Source organism: Pinus tabuliformis, chromosome 5_2 (assembly GCF_031772625.1).
Source record: "Pinus tabuliformis cultivar Carrire ecotype Pingquan chromosome 5_2, CPIR1, whole genome shotgun sequence".
NCBI classification, from domain to species: Eukaryota; Viridiplantae; Streptophyta; class Pinopsida; order Pinales; family Pinaceae; genus Pinus; species Pinus tabuliformis.
This window is the reverse complement of record NC_142306.1, coordinates 890,275,056-890,296,525: the sequence shown is the minus strand read 5'-3', so window position 1 is coordinate 890,296,525 and position 21,470 is coordinate 890,275,056. Positions and strand designations below refer to the sequence as shown.

General features: G+C 39.2%; 1 pseudogene; it reads left to right on the top strand.

Annotated features, from left to right (window-relative positions):
* Nucleotides 1-20,788, top strand: part of LOC149162161 (cullin-3A pseudogene) — a 152,614-nt pseudogene extending 131,826 nt beyond the window's left edge.
* Nucleotides 20,789-21,470: the final 682 nt, after the last annotated feature.

Here is a 21,470-nt window from a genome sequence, read left to right as displayed (position 1 = left end):
AATTTGTGGTATTACAGAACCGAGGTCTCCCTGGCTTACTGAACAGTGCAGGGAAACTGCTGACCCATGAGTAGTATGCCAAGAGGGTCAATACATTTGCCACAAGTCAGATCACTGAAAGGCCCAGCACCTCAGAAGAAACAGGGCCAGCTACAGGGCAAAGTCTCTACAACAGAGTAGAGAATTTATTCTTTATAATGAATGAGATAAAACACATGTTTGAAGTGCCTCCTAATTTCTATAAATACACAGAGGCAGATGAGACTATGGAGGCAATTCTCAGGCATCAACTACCCACACAGGAATGGTGGACAAAGGCAATACAGATGATCCTGTAGACCAGGAAGCCTTTCTTCAAGTTTTTCATCAAGAATACAAGGTGGCATGCACAGGAAAGGCTAGTAAAATCAGCATGCATGAAAAGATAAAGGCTGAGCCAACTCAGCAGAACTCTCGGGCAGCAAGTCAAGATGGACAGCTACAGGTGACAGGGCCGAAAAGTTTCAGCGGAGCAGCCACATCAGCGCATTTTCCAGCATTTAAAGCAGATCATTCCGACCAACTCAGTGGCCTCCAAAGGCCAAAATATCTTCTGACAGATATAAAGATGCATTTATGTTGTATTAAAGGCAGCAATAACTTCTTATCTGCTGTTCTGTACAAAGTTGGTGAAATATTTATTTCTCAGATGACTCAACGCCTTAGATATTTTGTAATATTGTTTGTATATATTCGCCCCTCGCACAAGCTTGCAGGGGTTGTTGATGATTTCTCTTGAAGAAGTTCTTATACTGTAATCTTTTCAGAGTTTAATAAACAAAGTGATGGAATTTCTCAAAGTTCTGAAGTGTTGAATGCGTTCTGGTGTTTGTTGAAAACTGCAGGATTCCTGTGTACCTCACAATACAATAAGTTTTCCGTAACTCTCTTTGTTATGTGTTTCAATCTTTTACAATCCACATATGTTTCTAGTTTCTAAGTATTTGGCAACAAAGAAAAAGAATAACCTTCAGGATTTATTCATGCAATACCCTGAGCTCAATCTGTGTTGTTAATGAATGTTTTCTTCAGCTATAATCTTGATAAGTGTAATTCTTAATTGCTACACTATCAGAATATATCTTTCACGGTGACCTTTGTTTCAGGAATTCAAGTTTGCTCCTGAGCAACATGTTTCACTTTCACATCACCAGCTTAATGGAGAATTCTTAATTGCTTTCCGTTGGCTGACCATACATCACCACTTAAGTTTAAATTTTGTTGGTTGAGATACCCAATAGGCCCTGCAGTCTGAACATTCTCACTCCAGCATTTCAAAACATTTCACAGCTCTAGACTCCATTGCCCAATGATATACTACTGTCTGAACACTGCATCTTAAGCACTGAAAGAAGTCCTTCAACCAAAACATAAACCAAAAACCTGAGCATAATAGCTATCCTAGAACACTATCTAAACAGAGACAAATCATAAAGAGAGAGCCCTCTCTGATTACAATTTGGCTAGAAACTGTAATCCAAAGATTGGTTAGTGGTTACCCCGGCCGTATTCCCTTGGGAGTCATAGGGAACAACCTGGGTGTTAACAGAAGACAACCATTCATCAAAAGAAAAAAATGAAGAATCGTCTAAAGGAAATCATGATGAATGCTTGCTAATGGAATTTGAATCTAAATCAAAGTTTAAGGACAAATCAGACTTTGAAGAAGAAGTTGAAGGAGTTGTGGATCTTGAAGCAAAGCTCATCAGTGCTCTAGAGGAACTAAATAAGAATACACAGCTAAAGGAACAGCTACTGAGAGCATAAGAAGGTATGTGCCACTTTGATAATGAAAAATTTAACCTTTAGAAAGTAAATTTGAATGAATTCGTTAAGTTTAAAGACATTCTAGTATAGTAATTAAAAGAAAAACAAAAGAGTCATGATAAATTAGAAGGTGAAAATGAAGCTCTAAAGATAGAATTTTCCAAGAAGAAAGAATAGAGAGGTTTAGATGCATATGAATAGAACATCATATCTCTAAAAATTCAACTTGAAGAAGCAAGGAGAAAAGAGGAGATTCTTCTGAATCAAGTGGTTGAATGGGAAAAAATTGCCAAAAATTAGAGGCAAAAGTTGTATCACTAAGAATAGATCCAGGAGAAATCCAAAGGTCGGATGGATCTAAATCTCAAATCTAATAAAAGCCTAGATGCCTTGAATGACATTCCTAGTGTTTAATGATTACATGAAAATAAGGTTGTTCTGGGATATAAAGGTCCCCAACATATCTCAAAGAGTGAGTCTAGGAAGAATTCCTCGGGAAATGAAGGTCATCAGAGCTATGTAGAAGTACTTAAATGGAAAGTCAATGAAGATAAAAAGAAATACAAATAAAAGAATAAATTAGGAACGTATCCAAGTTGTCAAGAATACGAATATTCCTCAATGCAGACCTATGTACCAACAATCAAGACATTTAAGTTCCAATAGATTTATTCAAAAACAACAACCTGCAAATTTAGATACCCAAAATTGTTCTGTGGAAATTTCTATGTGTGTCATAATTTTGGGGAAAAATCCATTAACTGTAGAACTGATAAAGTTGAAAGAGATGGAAATGTTAAATCTAGCTACTTTCAAAATTATAGATCTAGAAATCCTTTTGCTGGAAGGAGAAACTCATTCTTTCCTCTTATGAATGAGAATGAATGTTACAATTGTAACAAAATTGGTCACAAGTCTTGTGAATGTCGACGTAAGATGTTCAATCCTCCTAGACAAAAGACTTCTTAACACGGGGGATTCACTAGGGGAGAAAAACAATATCATGTGGGTTCATATTGGGGGATATATAGAAGAAAAAATGACATAACCTATTGAGCATATAATAGGGGGTAAAGGGTTTTTATATTCGCAGGTATAAAAAATGGAGCTCAAAGAAATATAAAGGGGTATTAAAAAATGTTAATGAAAAATGGATACCTACAATATCTAGTGAAAGTAGGGGTTTTTGTAATTGGGAAGGTGTATTGGGTTCGTATTGGTAGGGGGTTAAATAATGTGATTTTTAGGGGTATTTTCCAATATGCAGTCAAGTTAAGGGTATCATTTAGTATGCCATGAATGCACGAGATATGTTAGAGGTTCATTGAGTGGAGCCCTCGCGCTTCTGAACAACCAATACCTCAAAGGATTATGAAGAAATTGAAACAAAAGACAGAGAGGATTGAATAATGTGGTGTTTTCCAGTATGCTTATGACCAAGTAGGAAAATGATATGTTAATAATGAGTGTTCCAAGCACATGAATGGAGATAAAATAAAATTCCTATTTCTATGAAAGGATAGGGAAGGCAGTGTCAAATTTGGAATAATGCTCCAGGAGAAATAACAGGAAAAGGAATAGTTAAGTTGGATAAGAATACTAAAGCCAAAAATGTTATATATGTGGATGGACTTAAGAACAATCTTTAAGTGTTAACAAAATGTGTGAAAATGATTATTATGTAACCTTACGATCAAAAGATTGTGAAATAAGAAAAGCAAAGAATGGTAAGTTGTAGGGAAAGTAATAAGAACCCTAGCAATGTGTATGTTTTTTATGACTCTAGAGTGAAATTCTACATAAGCAATAAAAACGAACCCTGGTTATGTGATCTAAAAATGTAGGTGGTCAAATTCCTCTTATCCAAAAACAAGGACTGTTATCTAACACTTTACAAGGAAAAATGGGTCTTAACACAAAACAAGTTTTCCGAAAGGTCTCTTCAAGTTATGAGTTAGTTTTCACATGTAAACTTAAGTATAAGCAAAAAAACATCACATAACTCATAAAGAATACATGAAGAGAACGACAAAGGATTTGGTGATGGATTTCACCCCTCTTGGGCTACATCTCTAGGCCTGCCAACATAGCTAGACTGCTCCATATATTCAGTGGAAAAGGAGTACATAAAAGTTTGTCGATAAACATGTGTCTATTTCCCCTTCAAGGAAATGTTCTACTGCAAAGAAATTTCACATAAAACAACATGACAACCTACAATCATCATGAAAACATCAGCAACACAACGCGTCTCCTACAAAGACCCTATACTCCAATTGAAAATGAACATACATGAGCATAAAACACTTCAATTCCACATTGAAGGACACATGAAAAACTTTCCTCAACAAGACATAGTGAGAAAAGTATAGAAGAGATGAACCCTACAAGTAACAGTTGTTACAGTAAACATTTGAAGGTAAAAAAACCCCTACAAGTCCTTCTCCATGCTCAAACACCTTCAAGAACTACTCCAAATCATTGATTGATCCATACACCTATGAACTTGAGCCTATAAAAAGTTCCTTTAGATGTGCTCAAATCAGAAAATAGAGGTCACCATTGGATCCAGAATTTCCAAAAACCCCTAGTTAGACTCTTCTTGAGCTCCAAAAGGACGAAAACTCACAAAGATATTGCTCTACCAACTCTCCATGTAGTTTTGCTATTATCTGTCCTACAAATCGAACTAATAGTCTAACTGTCCTACATATTCGCCTTGTTTTCCATTGTAGAGGTGAAAATTTTGCCCTCTGACGCTGCAATTTTTTAGACAATTAAATTGCCCAATAACCCCATTGCACAAAAAACCAGGCCACATGGTCCATGTGGCCACAAGCTAGGCCTTAACTCCTAACCCCGTTGGCCTAGCACCTTAACTTTCGAGTTATGGTTATATTAGGTCCACGGGACCGAGGGTCGAGCCAATAGCCTGCCCTTCCCATTGGGCCCCTGTCATCTATGTGTCGAGACACATGAGTGTGATGAGACTAGGGTTTGGTCCCCTTTTAAGCACCCTCCCTCGAGCGCTTTTCCAGACTCTGCCATGGTCCTGTAGGCTCCATACGACCAGGGATATGGCTAGGGTTAAGCCCCCTCTCCATTGGCGCTTTCCATGTTAACATTGGGGTCATATGATGAGGTTGATAATCAGGGGTTGGTCCTCTTCCATAAGTGTCCATCCTTTGTGCTATGGTCATATGCTTGTTGTTGTGACCGGGAGCTGAGGCTGGCAGCTCGGCCCCTTCCCCCAATTGAGCACCAATAAACTTCAAATACAAGTTTTGTGATGTATGGGTTAAGATCCACCCATAGACCAGTCGGTAGAGTGTTGCAATGCTACCTCGGAGGTTGTGGGTTCAAGTCCTACCAGGGCCTCTGTACGACTATACCAAAATTGTAATGCGCTCTGGAGGTGCCTTGTGGCAGCCCATGATTGAGCCACACAAAACCAATCAAAATCGACCAAAACCAATGAACCAAAAAACTGACACTTTTCAGCACCCGGTTGGTCTATCCCTGCTCAGTCACCCTGGATGATGTCAGTTGTACAAAAGCCCAGTCAACAACCTTGATCAACTTTTAGTTATTGGGCCCAATATTAGAACGCGATAACTTGAGCATACAGAGTCGGATTAATGTGAAACAAACGTTGTTGGATTCAGAATGATGAGAACTTTGACTTTACATCATTTTCAAGACTTTTTGGGCACTTTTATTTTTTAGCTAAAATGTGAACACCTAATCACACCTCTCCACTAGGAACTTTTGGACTCCAAAATTTTACTTCTCCTAGTAATTAAAATGAGGCTAAAACTCAAAATCACCCAAAAACTCAATCCAAAATTATTACTTTTCAATTGGTGCCCTTCAAGCCCTAATCAAGGCACTTCACCTATCTCCTTCATGACGACTTATTGTCCTGTTAAGAATCGAGTCAAAATTCTTATCGTTGATGCAGGAACAAAAAACACTAATGAGTGGAATCTGAGCATTCTCTTTAATCTCATATTTGCATGGCTCAAAGCAACTTCACCTTGAAGTTCCACTGTTGAATACAAACTTGACTGCATCTTGGAAATCAAAAGCAACATAAAAATTGCTTTACCATCCTCAAACTGAGCTTGTACAAAAAAGTACACTGCTGCAAAAATTCAATGACATAATTGGATTTGCCTACAAAAACATAGTCATCTTGTACAATCTTAAACAAATATTCTATTCACAACAAGTTTCATCTTGAATACTTGCATCAGTGAGTACATGACAAACTTGGATGACAACTTGTACATTCCAAAAGTCCTTAAACATATGGACTTATAAACAAGCCAATAACATAACGTCAATGAAACATACTTGTTGCACATAGTGACTATTATTTTTCACTTTACAAAAGTACCCAAACAGGTAAACAACAACAAGTAATTACAAATTTACAAAGTAACTTTACAAACAATCTACCCAATCTCTTCCTCTCCTAAGCTTATGGGTTCTCTTTTTGCATCAAATTTTCCTTGAAGGTTGCTTTAGGATTGCTACGAGTATTCTTTGCCACCTCTTTCTTCCCTTGCATTAGGATGCACAATCTCTTTTCCCTTCTTGGAATGAAGCTCTAGAAGTAATTTCCAACATCGTTCATTTCCATGCCCATGCATCTTGCAATGCATACAAAATAGCTTTCTCTTGTTCGCTGACAAAGAATTCCTCTCATGTGAAGGAGACTCATCATGCTTGATGCCTAGAATTTGTTCCATCCTTTTAACCATTACCATAAGTTTCTCACAAACAGCCACGCAATGGTCAAATGCATCACAGAAAATACAAGGATACATATTCCACAAATAGCCAAAATTACTAGCATTTCGAAAATACCCATGAGATGTATACCTTTCCCTTGGGCTGCAACTTTGACGATGTGGGTTGGACGATGACATTAAAGGTCCCTTCAAGCATTCATATCGCTTTGGTGTGACATATCATCCTCAGATGATTGATGTGCCTCAAATCATTTAGAGCATTCTCCAAACTTCCTTTGACCATATCCAAATCCTTTATACTTTGGTCTCTCTTGTACCATGATTGGATTGGTGATCCCTTAGCCATTGATGTCGAGGCCTCCTCCTTCATAACCCATTCTAGGAAGAAACTTCATACCAATTCCTTTGGTATGTTTCTCAAGTGCTGCAAAAGAGGTGTTATGAAAATAAACAAAAGGAATTGTGCTTGAAATGCTTATTACCCCCTTGAATTTTCCATTCATATTTTCAGCTTTTGATGATGATGACGACACTGTAGATGACTCTAGCCACCCACTTTTACCAACTGGAATATGGTGAGAATATTAGAGATGCTTTCAAAATGCACATGCATCATTTTCCTCATAATGTTCCTAACCATTGTTTGAACCATGACCACATATTGGTTTCATTTTGGAGGTGTCTTTTGTTTTCACTGGAGTGGAACTTACAGCAACTTGTTCCTCAAGTACATGCTACAACTAAAGGCGCATATGCCTCTTCTCCTCTTCAACCATTTCTAGCATTATTCTAAACTTAATGTTCTCCATACAAAGAGCCAAATTCATCTACTCTAGCTCTTGGAGACTCTTCTTGCCCATTCTTGCAACTTGGTCAGATGAAGCTCTGATACCAGTTGATCTAAAAATGGAGGAGGTGGTCAATTTCCCCTTCTCCAAAAACAAGGATCATTCTTCGACTCTTTGCAAGGAAAAATGGACCTTAACACAAAATAGGTTTTCCAAAAGGTCTCTTCAAGTAATGAGTTAGCTTTCACATGTAAACTTAAGCATAAGCAACACAACATCACATAACTCATACAGGCATACATGAAGAGCACAACAAAGGATTTTTTGACGAAGTTCACCCTCCTAGACTACATCTCTAGGCCTACCAACATATCTAGACCACTCCATATATTCAGTGGAAAAAGAGTACATAAAAGTTTGTTGATAAACATGTAGCTATTTCCCCTTCAAGTAAATGTCCTCCTGCAAAGAACTCTCACATAAGCAACATGAAAACATCAGCAACACAAGGCATCTCCTACAAATACCCTATACTCCAATTGAAAATGAACATACATGAGCATATAAGCACTTCAATTCCACATTGAAGGACAAATAGAAAACTTTCCTCAACAAGACAGTGAGATAAGTATGTAAGAGTTGAACCCTACAAGTAACAACTGCTGCAGTAAACATATGAAGGTAATAAAACCCCTACAAGGCCTTCTCCATGCTCAAAAACCTTCAAAAACTGCTCCAAAACACTGATTGATCCATACACCCATGAACTTTAACCTACAAAAAGTTCCTTTAGATGTGCTCAAATCAGCAAATAGAGGTCACCATTGGATCTGGAATGTCTAAAAACCCCCATGTAGACTCTTCTTGAACTCCAAAAGGTTAAAAATTCACAAATACCTTTCTCTATCAACTCTTTATTTAGTTTTGTTGGTATCCGTCCTACAAATTGGACTAACAGTGTAACTTTCCTACAAATTTGCCCTATTTTCCGTTGCGGAGGCGACAATTTTGCCCTCCATTAGTTCAATTTGTTGGACAATTAAATTTCCCAATAAACATTGTGCGCCAAAAATCGAGCCACATGGGCCATGTGTCCATGGGCCAGGCCTTAACGCCCGCCCCCACCATCCTAGCACCTTAACTGTTAGGTTATGGTTATATTGGGTCCATGGGACCGAGGGTTGGGCCAATGGCTTGCCCTTCCTGTCAAGCTCTCATCGTCTATGCGGCGAGTCACATGAGTTTGACGGGACCAGGGGTTGGTCCCATTTTAAGCACCCTCCGTTCAGCGCTTTTTCAAACTCTACCATGATCCTATCAATTCCATACGACTAGGTCTAGGGTTAGGGTTAAGCCCCCTCTCCGCTAGTGCTTTCCATGTTAACGTCAAGGTAATATAATGAGGTTGGTGACTAGGGGTTGGTCCCCTTCCATAAGCACCCATCCTTTGCGCTATGTTCATATGCTCGTTGTTGTGACTAGGGGCCGTGGCTGGCAGCCCGACCCCTTCCCCCAATTGAGCGCCAATAAACTTCAAATACATGTTTTTTGTTATATGGGTTAAGACCCACCTGTAGAGTAGTCAGTAGAGTGTTGCAATGCTACCCTGGAGGTTAGGTGTTCGCGTATTTCATGGGACTTTGTCTGACCATACCAAAAATTTAATGCACTCTGGACGTGCCACGTGGCATCCCATGATTGGGCCACACAAAACCAATCAAAATTGACCAAAACCAATGAACCATAAACTGACACTCAACACCCGGTTGGTACGTACCTACATAATTACCCTAGATGATGTGAGATGTACGGAAACCCAATCATCTGCCCAATCATCAACCTTGCTCATCTTTTAGTTGTTGGGCCAAACGATCAAAATGCGATAACTTGAGCATACAATGTTGGATTAAGGTGAAACGAACGTTGTTGGATTTAGAACGATGAGTACTTCGACTTAACGCTAGTTTCAAGACTTTTTAGGAACTTTCATTTTGAACTAAAATTTGATCCCCTGATCATTATGGAACATGAGGATGGGTCATGTAAGGAGTATGTCAAAACTATGAAATTCAAACAACATGCATTTCAAAATAAAGGAATACTCATCATATAGACCTCTAGAGTTGGTCCACACTAATATATATGGTCCTACAAGAACAAAAATTCCAAGAAGAGATAGATACTTCATTTTTTCACTAATGACTTTACTAGAGCTACTTGGATTATGCTACTCAAAGAAAAAATAGAAGCTCTTAGTAAATTCAAGGTGTTCAAGGCTTAAATGGAAAATGAGAAAGACTTGAAAATCAAGTGCTTGAGATTAGACAATGAAGGAAATTACACTTCAAAGAAGTTTTAGGAGTTATGGAAAGAATATGGGATCAAAAAGCAAAATAGTTGCCAAAAACCCTCAATAGAATGGGGTGGTGGAAAGAAAGAATATATCCATTCAAGAAATGGATATAACAATGATGGATGAAGGAAAGGATGCTAACACCTTCTGGGTTGAATAAACTCAAATTGTTATTTATTTATCCAATAGAACTTAGCTCATACCTAATAGTGACAAAAACTCTTACCAATTATGGTAAGGAATGTCGGCCTCAGTAAAACATCTCAAGGTATTTGGCAGAAAAATCTATATAAAAAGGAATTATAAAAATTTGGGTAAGTTTGACTCTCAAGCAAATGAGGGTATTTTCCTTGATTATTTGTTTAAAAGAAAGGGTTACAATTTCTATAACAGGAGGATTAAAATGATTGAGGAGTGCATTGATGTCCAAATTGATTAAGCCTTGCCTCGTTTAGTAGAATCCTAGGAGAATGAGAAATCAGATGTGGGTGACAATTGTGCTCTTAAATATGTAGAACCAGAAGAAGAAGAGGAAGAAGGGACCACTCAGAGGCACAAAACACCTTCCAAGTATGTGCAAAATAAACACCCTAAGAGTCAAATAATTGAAGAGAGAGAACTCGGGGTTTAGACAAGATGAAGATTCACGAGCAGCCCCAAACACATGATTCTTGCTTTTGTATAACAAATAGAGCCTAAAAATTCCAATCAAGTAAGTGAAGACAAGTTTTGGGTTAAGGCAATGAATAAAGAGTCAGATCATATGGAAAAGAATAACACTTGGGAATTGGCTCCTAGAATAAAGGATAAGAATGTCACTGGTGTCATGTGGGTGTTTAAGAATAAACTAAATGAAGAAGGGCAAGTGGTAAGGAAAAAAAACAAGCTTCTTTGCAAATTTTATGCGCAATTAAAGGGTATATACATTGAAGAAACATTTTCCCTATAGCAATACTAGAAGCTATTAAGATATGCTTGGAATTTGTAAGTCATAAGAATTTTAAAGTTTATTAGATGGATGTCAAGTCAACATTCCTCAATGGTGAATTGGAAGAGGAAGTGTACATTGAATAACCATAAGGCCTTCAAATCTCAAAAAATGGAGATCGTGTTTGTAGACTAAGAAAAGCATTGTATCGGCGAAAATAAGATCCAATAGTTTGGTATTCTATGATGGATAAGTATCTATACCAACAATGATTTAAGGGAGGAACAATGATAGCAATTTATAAATTAAGTCTGAAAATGATAATTTATTGATCATTGTTGTGTATATAGATGACATTATCTTTGGATGTGATCTATACCAAATGGGACATCAATTTGTTGAAGCAATGCAAAAAGAATTTGAAATGTCCATGCTGGGAGAGTTGTCATTCTTTCTTAGGTTTCAAATTACACAGTCAACAAAAGGTATTTTTATCTCCCAATCCAAATATTTAAAAGAAACCTTGAAAAAGTTTGGAATGGATGAATGTAAATCTATTAGCACACTTATAGTGATTGATTGCAAACTAGGCAAAGAATATGATTCCCCCACTGTAAATTGAACAACTTATAGGTCTATGATTGGAAATTTCTTGTATTCAATTGCTTCAAGCACTGATATAATGCAAACAGTAAGGCTAGTTGCCATATTTCAATCAAATCCTAAAGAAATGGATGTCAATCTTATAAACAAGATTTTCAAATACGTCTAGGGCACATAGACTTTGGTTTGTGGTATGAAAGAGGTTAAGAAATCAATTTAAAATCTTATATAGATGTTTATTGGGATGGTAGCATTGATGAAAGGAAGAGTACAAGTAGTGCAACATTATTTTTAGGAAATTCCTTGGTGTCTTTGGTAAGCAAGAAACAAAACTCAATTTCTTTATCGATAACTAAATTTGAGTACACAACTACTCATCTTGTTGAAATATTTAACGAGTGAGTTGCAGGGGAAGAACAATGAAATGGAAAATTTTATGTTATCTTTATATGTTTGCAGGGTGAGCAGTTACACAGCTACAATATTTCTTGTGAAGAGGCATGGTCTTAGGGGGAAATCTTTTAGCCATGTACACGCCTTACCATTGATGTCAAAGTGGGAGAAGAAGAAGTGCCCAAACCTTAGACCTTTTCTCCATACATGATGAAGTGGCAGTATCAATAGGTGGTAGCATGTGATTAGTAGAAACAAATGAGCTAGGATTTAGATGACATGTGGCATGACATGGAAGGTGACATGTGGAATGTAGATTTGGCAGTTTCAAGTGGCCAAGCGGGCCAAATCCAAGTGACATGTGGCACCACTCATCAAATGACACGTGGATTGATTGACAATTGGAGGGCATGTCAGCATGCAAAACCAAGTTCAAGTTGATGAGGCTAAAGCACTTTTCAAAGGTCAAGCACAATGACGTGGTTAATGGAGGTACGAGATGGAAGGTGTGTTATAGACATATTTGGGCACATCAACCCCAAACTTATATGTCAATGAACTAGGGCTCATCAACCCTTAAAAGATTTTTTTCATACCCTAAAGGAACTCAGTCATCTGAGTGCATCATTCCCCAAAAGTTCCATCTCAGAAATCATCCAGAAACTGCCTAAACTGAACCTTACTGACTGCTCCACTATCAAAGTGCGATGCATACTGACTGCTACACTGTTAGGGTGCGATGCATACTGTTTAGGCCTTCTATGGGGTGCGATGGGTGAGGATGAACCAATTTCTGGGACAGTTTGTTAGTTGGTTACTCATGGAATCTTCTAGAAACTTCTCCTGTGCCACTTGCCTCTCTGAATTCGCCCAAGGATGACCAAGGGAATTAGGAAACCATCTCCAGTTACCCTCTCTTGTGGAACTAATTGTAACAAGTGGAATAACACTAATCAAACCCCATGGATGACTCACACCCTTGCAAATATCTATAAATGTATCTCCAATCCAAGAGATCAGAAGGCCGAAAAGTTGTGAATTGCAAGTAAGTGCTGCTAGTTTTAGTATTGAGGAGAAGGCATTGTATTCTTGTTGGTGTGTTCTTGCTAATTCATGAGGTGAAGAAGGATTAATGCTGGGAGGATGGCGCTGGATCAAACAACTGGGTTGTAATTCTCCTTAGTATTAATAAAATTCTTCAGGATTTTTCCCAATTGATTGTGTAATTGTGAATGCTTTCATTTGTTCATTATATATCTGATTCTATAATGTTTATGTTGTAATAGATCACAATGCATTGACAGTTCTTTGTTGTTGTGCTTGTGCAGGTACTCTCCAAGCGTGTTAAATACAGGGAGGAGTTACAGGATCTGCCAAAGGAGAGAGAGATCAAGCAAGGGATTAAGCAGAAGTTCCAGGTTGGTTCCACTGTCATTTTCTTATCTGTTACACATAGGAAAAATCATTGAATTGCTTTAAACTGTTGTTTCTAGGGTCGCTGCCAAACCTAGAGGGTTAGTCGTTTGACAAGACACTAATTTTCCCAGAAACAAATTGGTGACTCTGCTGGGGAAGACCAGATGTTTTTTTGTTATTATTATTTGTTTTATGTTCAATTTTATAAACTATAGACAGAGTCTGAAGCCAACCAGGTAGCTTTCGAACTGCTCTTGCTCTGCAATTGCATAGTAGATAAATGTTGCTTCAATCAATCTCTGGTTTAGTTTATGAGTTAAAAATTTGACTTGCAAGCACATCTAGATGCCCTTTTGGTAGCTCAGTAACCTCTTAGGACATTCCATCATACTTTTCTTATCATTGTTCATCAAATCCAAGCTTGATTCATTGAAAAATACTCCAAATTTGAGCCAAAACACTTTCAGAAATCGCTCCCTGGACCATCGCACTATCTTCCACTATGACTCAGTATGAATCTTGATGAGCCCCAAAAATGGACAATTATTTGGGCTCATTCAACCTCCTAATTTGACTTAATCCACCATTCTCATTAGTTTATTGCATGTTTTTTATTATTTTTATGTTAATAGAGTGAATTTGGTTAGTCATTATGCCAACAAGTCTAATGGGTGCTTTGTGTAGCCTTTTTGGTCCACTTGGAGACAAAATTGAAGGTCTTAATGAGCTCTTGGCAGCCAAATTCGTGGGAGAACAAGCTAGAGGATTTGTAGGAAGGTGTCCCCCTCATTTATGGGCCCTTACCTCGAATTCTCCACCATCAGCTCGGAGTTCAAAGGCCACCAAATCAATGAGCACAAGGGCAGCCAAGCAAGTCAAGTAGGACTGCTGTTAACTACAAGTCTTGGGCAGCCAAGTTCCTAAATTTTAGGAGGACTGTTGGGTCCTCAAATTATATAAATAAGAAGGCTTAGGGCCTCATTTTGGTTAGCTAGTGGTTAGTCATTTTTGTTAGCTAGTTAGTCAATTTGGGTTTTTGCTCTTTGTAAGCCAGTTTTGGCATGACATTAGACTCTTGATTATGAATAAAGGCAAGCATATTTGGATCTAATTCTGAGCTTTTAAGGGAGCTATAGCTCTCAGGTTAGGGCCCAACCTGAGAGCAATAGACCTCCTCTTCCTTGTATTGTTACTTGTTTCCTTGCAGCACTTTATTTCCTCTGTTTTGACATGCATTTAGAATTTACAGTCTGCTGATTTGATTTCTTTTATGTGATTGAGTAGGATTAGTTTACAGTTCAAGTGCTTTCAGTTGCTTAGATTAGAGTAGGAGGATTGTAATTCATTAGAGCTCCAAAAAAGGTTGATAGTGCACTCGCTGCCATCTATGTTTAGAGATTGGGGGTGTGGGCTGTACCAACCACCAAAAACGCAGTCTTATGCTTTCATGCAAGCTGCCACACAGTCATTGCAATTGTAGATCCATCCATGCATTTTTCTCTTGAGCACTACTGCTTCATTCCAACACCATGCACGATTTTTCTCCACACTTTACATTGCTGTTCATTGGTTTAATAACACAGTTAGAATAGGTTGATGGAATTCTCGGTTTTGTGCAAGATATAGAGGATTTGTTTCTTTTACACTGCATAGCATCACGTTATCGTGTTCTTCTTCTTCTCAACCACGCCTAAAGCCACTTGCTCGACCTCTGTTCAGCTCATTAGCCTTCCAACCCATCTACTTCTCACGTAGCTCCATCTTTTCAACTTTTCCTTGCTTCCACCCTTCTATTCACCAACCAACTGTACCCACTCTTTTCTCATCTCATATCTCTGTCCCTGAACCATCATAGGCTCCATCTCCATCTTACCTATCCACCCATACCGCTTCATCACTTCACCATCACCCAAAACTCCCACGGTAGAACATCATGTAGAAGCTAGCAGACTTCCTGTAGAATTCCTGAGTTTCCTGTAGGATCCCCTGCAGACATCCTATAGAAGCCTACAAACTCGGTTGCCGAGCACCTGAACGTTGTGGACTTCTGTGGACTGATGCTAGGGATCCCCTGGGACCTCTCCTAGCCCTCCTGACCTTTCCCAAGCTTTCTCTCCCTTCGCACCACCTCTGCACAGCCAAACCCTAATAAGAAACAAAACCATAATCACTCCAACCACTTAAGAAAAAATACAAAAACAATGTTCTTTTTAATGGAAGTAGTTTAAGTTCATGCATTTCATATCACTAGCAGTAATGGCATCATTCTTAGACATTTGCACTCCCACCATTGCATCATAGAGATTAAGCTAGTCAGATTAGGGTTTACTAGGGTTTCCATGCTTTGGTTGGCTTTCAGTTCATTTTTGCAAAGTAGATTACTTTCCTTTGAGATAGCCTTCGTCCATCATTTAGAAAGCTTCTTCTGAGAACATATAGAAGTTGGCTTGAGCCCTAACGGACTTGTGCCAGCTGACCAAGTGACAGCTGAGACAAGAGCTAGTACTTGTGCATACAGCACCGTCGCTTCCAAGTTTGTACGAACTACCGGGTTGATAAAATTAGAGATAGGAAGCTCCAGGAGTTGTAGCATTATTTCTACAATATTGGAGCCCACCATCTTTTTGGCGCCGTTGCCGGGGAAGCGTCAGAGTATTGGTGATTGTCGCTTTTCTTCTATTTTCCACTACAATCTTCTTCTAAGTAGTTTATTTCATTTCCATTATGCAATTTTGTTTATGCAAAAGTAGATTAGTATTTCCCACTTTCATAGATTAGCATTTCAATTCTGAAATTTCAATTCTGCAAGCATAGATTAGCATTTCAATTCTGCAAGCGTAGATTAGCATTTCAATTCCGCAAGCGTAGCCTAGCATTTCATTCCTGCAATTTCATTTGAGCAAAATAGATTAGTCCTTTCTTGCTTTCATTTCAATTCCGCATTTTCAAGATAGTTAGTTGCAGTTCAATCTATTTCAATTTTGCATGTAGAAGTAGAAAAAAGAAAAAAAATCAACCAAAAATATTTCATTTCATGTCTTGTAGGAGTAGAGATAAGTTAGAAAAATGATTGCACAACACCCCCACTGCTTCACACAGCCAATGTTCTCTCTTCTTCGATGGTTGTGATTAAAGAACCCCTGGGTGGACATCAAGGCATATTTAAAGAACCTCTAGGGGAGAAGAAGAAGAAAACATTCCTCTGGAGCAAATGGCTACAAGTAGAAATGTTGGGAGCAACATCTTGTCCAAAGATGAATTTGAAAATCAGATCAAAGATTTCAAGAGTGATATGAGGCATTTTCTTGCCATGCAACTGGATACCTTGTGGATCCAACAGAAGCAAGAGGAAGCCAAGAGGGCTTTGGTCATTTTTTGTCCTAGTTGCACTAGAAAGCATCCTAGGAACGAATGTCCATTGTACTCCATAGAAGTATGTTTTGTCTGTGAAGAATACCATCCTACAAATCAGTGCCCTTCCTTACCCAGATTCAAAGCTGCATATCAGAGAGCCAAAGGATCCACTGAATCACTCTATTACATGAACCAAAGTTGGTCGCATGGACCTAGATCTTACCAACAGGAACTGCAAGGGACACCCGAGACCTATTATGACCCCTATCAAGCCACTTTCATGCCTTCTTGGGGTCCCCCTGCTCATCCTTCTTGGTTCACACCTCCTCCTTGTTCCTTCACAGATCCATATTATGCCCAACCAGCTGCTCATTCGTTTCACTCTTATGCTTAGCCACAGCCTCAGTGGAATGCACCTCATCAGGGGTGGAGGCCCCAGTACAACACTCCTCCCGCTTCGTTTCCTCCACCACCTGCTCATCCACAACCATCGCCTCCTCCTCCACCAAGGCAACCCCAAATGCCTGCCCAACCACAATGCCATCCACCTCCATCTCAATTACACCCCTCCACTCAACTACCCGTACCATCATCTCCAAACCCACACATTGGAGCAGCTCAACACAAGTGCAAAGCTGAGGCACAACATGTCCAAACAACTCCTCTTGAGCTCAATGATCTTCACCAAAGCTCAGGAAGAGTGTTGCAAAAGAGAGAATCTATTGACAGCATTGAAGGACCACATCCGGAAAAACAAGATTCAAAAGAGGAGATCAAAGAACCATGGGCTGCACTTGATGAAGAGAAGAGATCTAAATCAGAGATCGAGAGAGTTCCCTCATGGTTACCATCAAATATTCCATGGATTCAAGAGAAAGATCAGCAAAAAGAGGAAGATGAGAAAGTCATGATAGAAAGTGACATGAAGAATGATCCAGATCAGCAAAGGGACCAAGGATATCAAAGCTGTATTGAGACATGGTTCCAAATAGTCACTAAGTTGCAGCAGTACTCTCTTCCTCAGCTATGTTTGATCCATTCAAAGTCAGATCATTTGGTCTCTGAGATCTGGATACCTATCCAAGCATGCATTTCGAGCCTCCACATCATCTTGTCTCTAATCTCGATGTGCACATGGCTCCATTGGAAGTATTCTTATACTTGAAAATGATTTTGTTTTTCAAGTAGGGTAGGGTAGAAAAAAAAAAAGGAAAAAAGAGAAAAAAGAAAAAGAAAAAAAATGAAAAAAAAGGAAAATAGAAATCTAAGGTGAAAACCTCCTCGGAGGCACCTTAGATTGGCTCATTGATTGAAAACCTCCATGAGGTGGTCAATGGGTTGGAAAAAAAAAAGAGAAAATAAAAGGGAATAAGATCTTTGGGTGAAAACCTCCCTTGGAGGCGCCCAAGGCAGGCAATTAGGGTGAAAACCTCCATGAGGCACCCTAGTTGTTTTTCAAAAAAAAAAGAGAAAAAGAAAAAGAAAAATAAAGCTAATCTCCATTGAATAATTTCATGTTGCAGCAATGACATTGCAGGTTGCAAGAAGGACGTTTCATGACAGGAGGAGCACTCAAATCAAGGTCAAAGGAATTGTTTTTGCCTTCTACAGGAAGCTCTGTATTTCTACAGGAAACATCCTGTAGAACCTTTGGACGAGCCAAATCCAATTTCAAAAGTGAATCTAATGGTGGGAATCTGTTGATTAGGCCTACAAGCACTTGTGTGTCCATCCCTTTCCTTCATCCATCATTTTTTCCACCTCCTTGTGCTTCTCATTGTGCCTCTACAGGAACTTCCTGTAGAAATTGTGGGAAACTAGACATGGATTTCAAAAAGTGGTTTGGCGAACATGGTAGCTTCCGCAAGGGTTCAGAAGCCCTCATGCAATCTTCCAACTCCTCCTCCATCATCTCCATACCTGTATCACAGCCCAAGCTCAGTTTTCCCTTCCATGCAAACATTTGCAAAAAGCCTTGAGGCAAAAATCCATAGAACAAAATTTGTTTTTGCCATAACTTGAAAACCATGCATCCATTTGACAAACCGTTTTATGGGGAATTGTACAAGGTTGATGACAACATGCCTGAGCAGTTTCATGCAATTTCGGTGCACGGTTTCCAATAAATCAGCCTCCATCACCATCAGCCATTTTTGCATTTTCTCCATATCCGTGCATCCGTTTCAAAACCTATTTCATGGGGATATGCATGTGAGTGATGGTAACCTACCCAAGTAGTTTCAGCCGATTCCGATGCATGGTTTCCGAGAAATCGATCTCTGAAATCTTCAGCCATTTTCCATTTTTCTAGAAATCCGTGCATCCATTGATCACGATTTTGCTATGGGAGATGCATAATGATGATAGTAACATGCTCGCCATGTTTCAGATCAATCTGGTTTACCGTTTGAGAGCAATGGCGAAAACAAGTTCTGGTTTTGTGACCATGCAGCAGCAGCAGCTTGAAGGTGCAGATCTGAACGTGGAAACAATTGCATGCAGCTCAGATCCGGCCAGAGGACACCTGCACAAGGAAAAAACAATCAAAGATTAGCAGCCAAGCCACATGCAATCAGAAAAACCAATGCATGCAGCAATGACAGGCCACAGCAGCTCACGGCAGCCATTCAACTTCGAGGTATGTGACTGAACCTCATTCTTCTATTGCATAAATTTAATTTCAAAACTGCATGAATTAATGGAATGGTGGGATTAAGCCACGAATTATCAAGGTTAAGCTGATTGTTCAGCCGGCAGTCACACAGTATACGTGGACAGTTGACTCACGTGGAAATTTAAAAAATAGGAAGTGTTGGCCGTTTGAACTCCAGTGCAACTAATGGTGAGTGATTACAGGCAAAGAACTACAGTTCATAATTACACTACAGTGAGGAACAACACTTCTAGCTGCATGAGGCCACGTACACTTGGCCACTTCTCTCTCTCACGTGAATCACGCCTCAATTAAAGTTGCTCGGCTGACTCTCACCATCTGCTAATTAATTTTTCCACGTTCTTGACAACAACCAATGCAATACATCCAAACCTGAGACGCTACAGCTCTGATCTTTTTGTTTTGGCTACTTTCTGTGGTGCAGTCATAAACAAGCCTTCCATCATCCAGTCTACTGTCATCATCATATGGAACTGAATATTTGCAAGATTTGGGGATAAGGATTGGTTTTAGTAACAATCTCTTCCACTGTAAACCACCATCTAAAAGGTAATTCAGCTTCTAAAGGTGTCTCTTGTTATCCCAAAAAGACCACCAATTCTCAACTGCTTCAATCCGTGCATGCTGCATTCTCTGTGTGCTTTGACATTTTTTTTGCAACAAAGTGAAAAATGAACAAGTACTCATGGAACTCCAGAGACGCTGAAAGATTCAGTTGACTTTGTGCAACACCTTCTTGATAAGTATGACAAAATTATTAGCATGGCATTTAGCAATGATAAAACTTTCCAAAATGCTTTGAATTCATCATTTGAATTCTTTATTAATTTGAATACAATGTCACCAGAATATATTTCTTTGTTTGTTGATGATAAACTTCGGAAGGGTCTAAAAGGAGTCAGCGAAGAGGATGAAGAAGTAATACTTGACAAGGGAAAACTGTTTCAGATGATGCTGAGAGGAGTCTAATTGTGAAATTGAAGACAGAATGTGGTTATCAGTTCACTTCGAAGCTGGAAGGTATGTTTACAGATATGAAGACTTCCAGGGACACTATGCAAGGCTTCAATGCATTGCTGGCTGGCTCCAATGAAGTCAGCGAAGAGCCTACTTTGGCCGTGCAAGTTCTCACAACAGGTTCATGGCCAACACAGCCAGGTGCATGTTGCAACCTGCCCACAGAAATCTGGGCTGTGTGTGAAAGGTTTAGGGGATACTATCTCAACACACACACTGGTCGGAGATTGACATGGCAGACTAACATGGGAACTGCAGACCCAAAAGCAACCTTTGGTAAATCTAGGAAACATGAACTTAATGTTTCCACTTATCAGATGTGTATTCTAATGTTGTTTAATTCAGCAGATTGTCTGAGCTATAAAGAAATTGAACAGGCAACAGATATCCTAGCTGCAGACCTAAAAAGGTGCTTGCAATCTCTTGCCTGTGTAAAGGGAAAATGTACTGCGTAAAGAACCTATGGGCAGGGATATAGGTGAAAAAGATACATTCCATTTCAATGACAGTTTCACCAGCAAGTTTTACAAGGTGAAAATAGGAACAGTGGCTGCACAAAAAGAAAAGAACCACTCAGCACTAGAGGTAGAAATAAGACGTAGAGATGGAAGAACAGCTATTCATGTCATCATCGATAGTTGTGAATGCCCCAATGCACAACAGCTCTCCTCGCATCCGAGATCAAAGAGAAAGATGTAATATCGAAAGCTTGATCTGGACTAGAAAGTAGTCAACACAAATGCCAAGGGAGAAGCGGTTGCAAGCACGAGCAGAAGAAGACTGAAAAAGGCCAAACAAGTAGGGACACACCCAAGGCAGTCACAGCACAGTTCAAGGAGAAGGTACCCCCAGCCAAGCAAGCAAAATCAGATTGGTTCTACAGGAAGTTAGCAGACTGTTTCTACAGGAAGACAGAGGACTGTTTCTACAGGAAGCCAGCGAACTGTTTCTACAGGAAGTTTGAAAAGAGGGAAGCCAAAGGAGAAATCGGCCGAGATGTTAGCCAAAGAAGCCACCAGGGCCATCAAAGATGAGGAGAGAGATTGGTTGCTCAGAGGATGAGCAACACTTTCAGTAGGGGGGTGATGATGAGCCCCAAAAATGGACAATTATTTGGGCTCATTCAACCTCCTAATTTGACTTAATCCACCATTCTCATTAGTTTATTGCATGTTTTTGATTATTTTTATGTTAATAGAGTGAATTTGGTTAGTCATTATGCCAACAAGTCTAATGGGTGCTTTGTGTAGCCTTTTTGGTCCACTTGGAGACAAAATTGAAGGTCTTAATGAGCACTTGGCAGCCAAATTCGTGGGAGAACAAGCTAGAGGATTTGTAGGAAGGTGTCCCCCTCATTTATGGGCCCTTACCTCGAATTCTC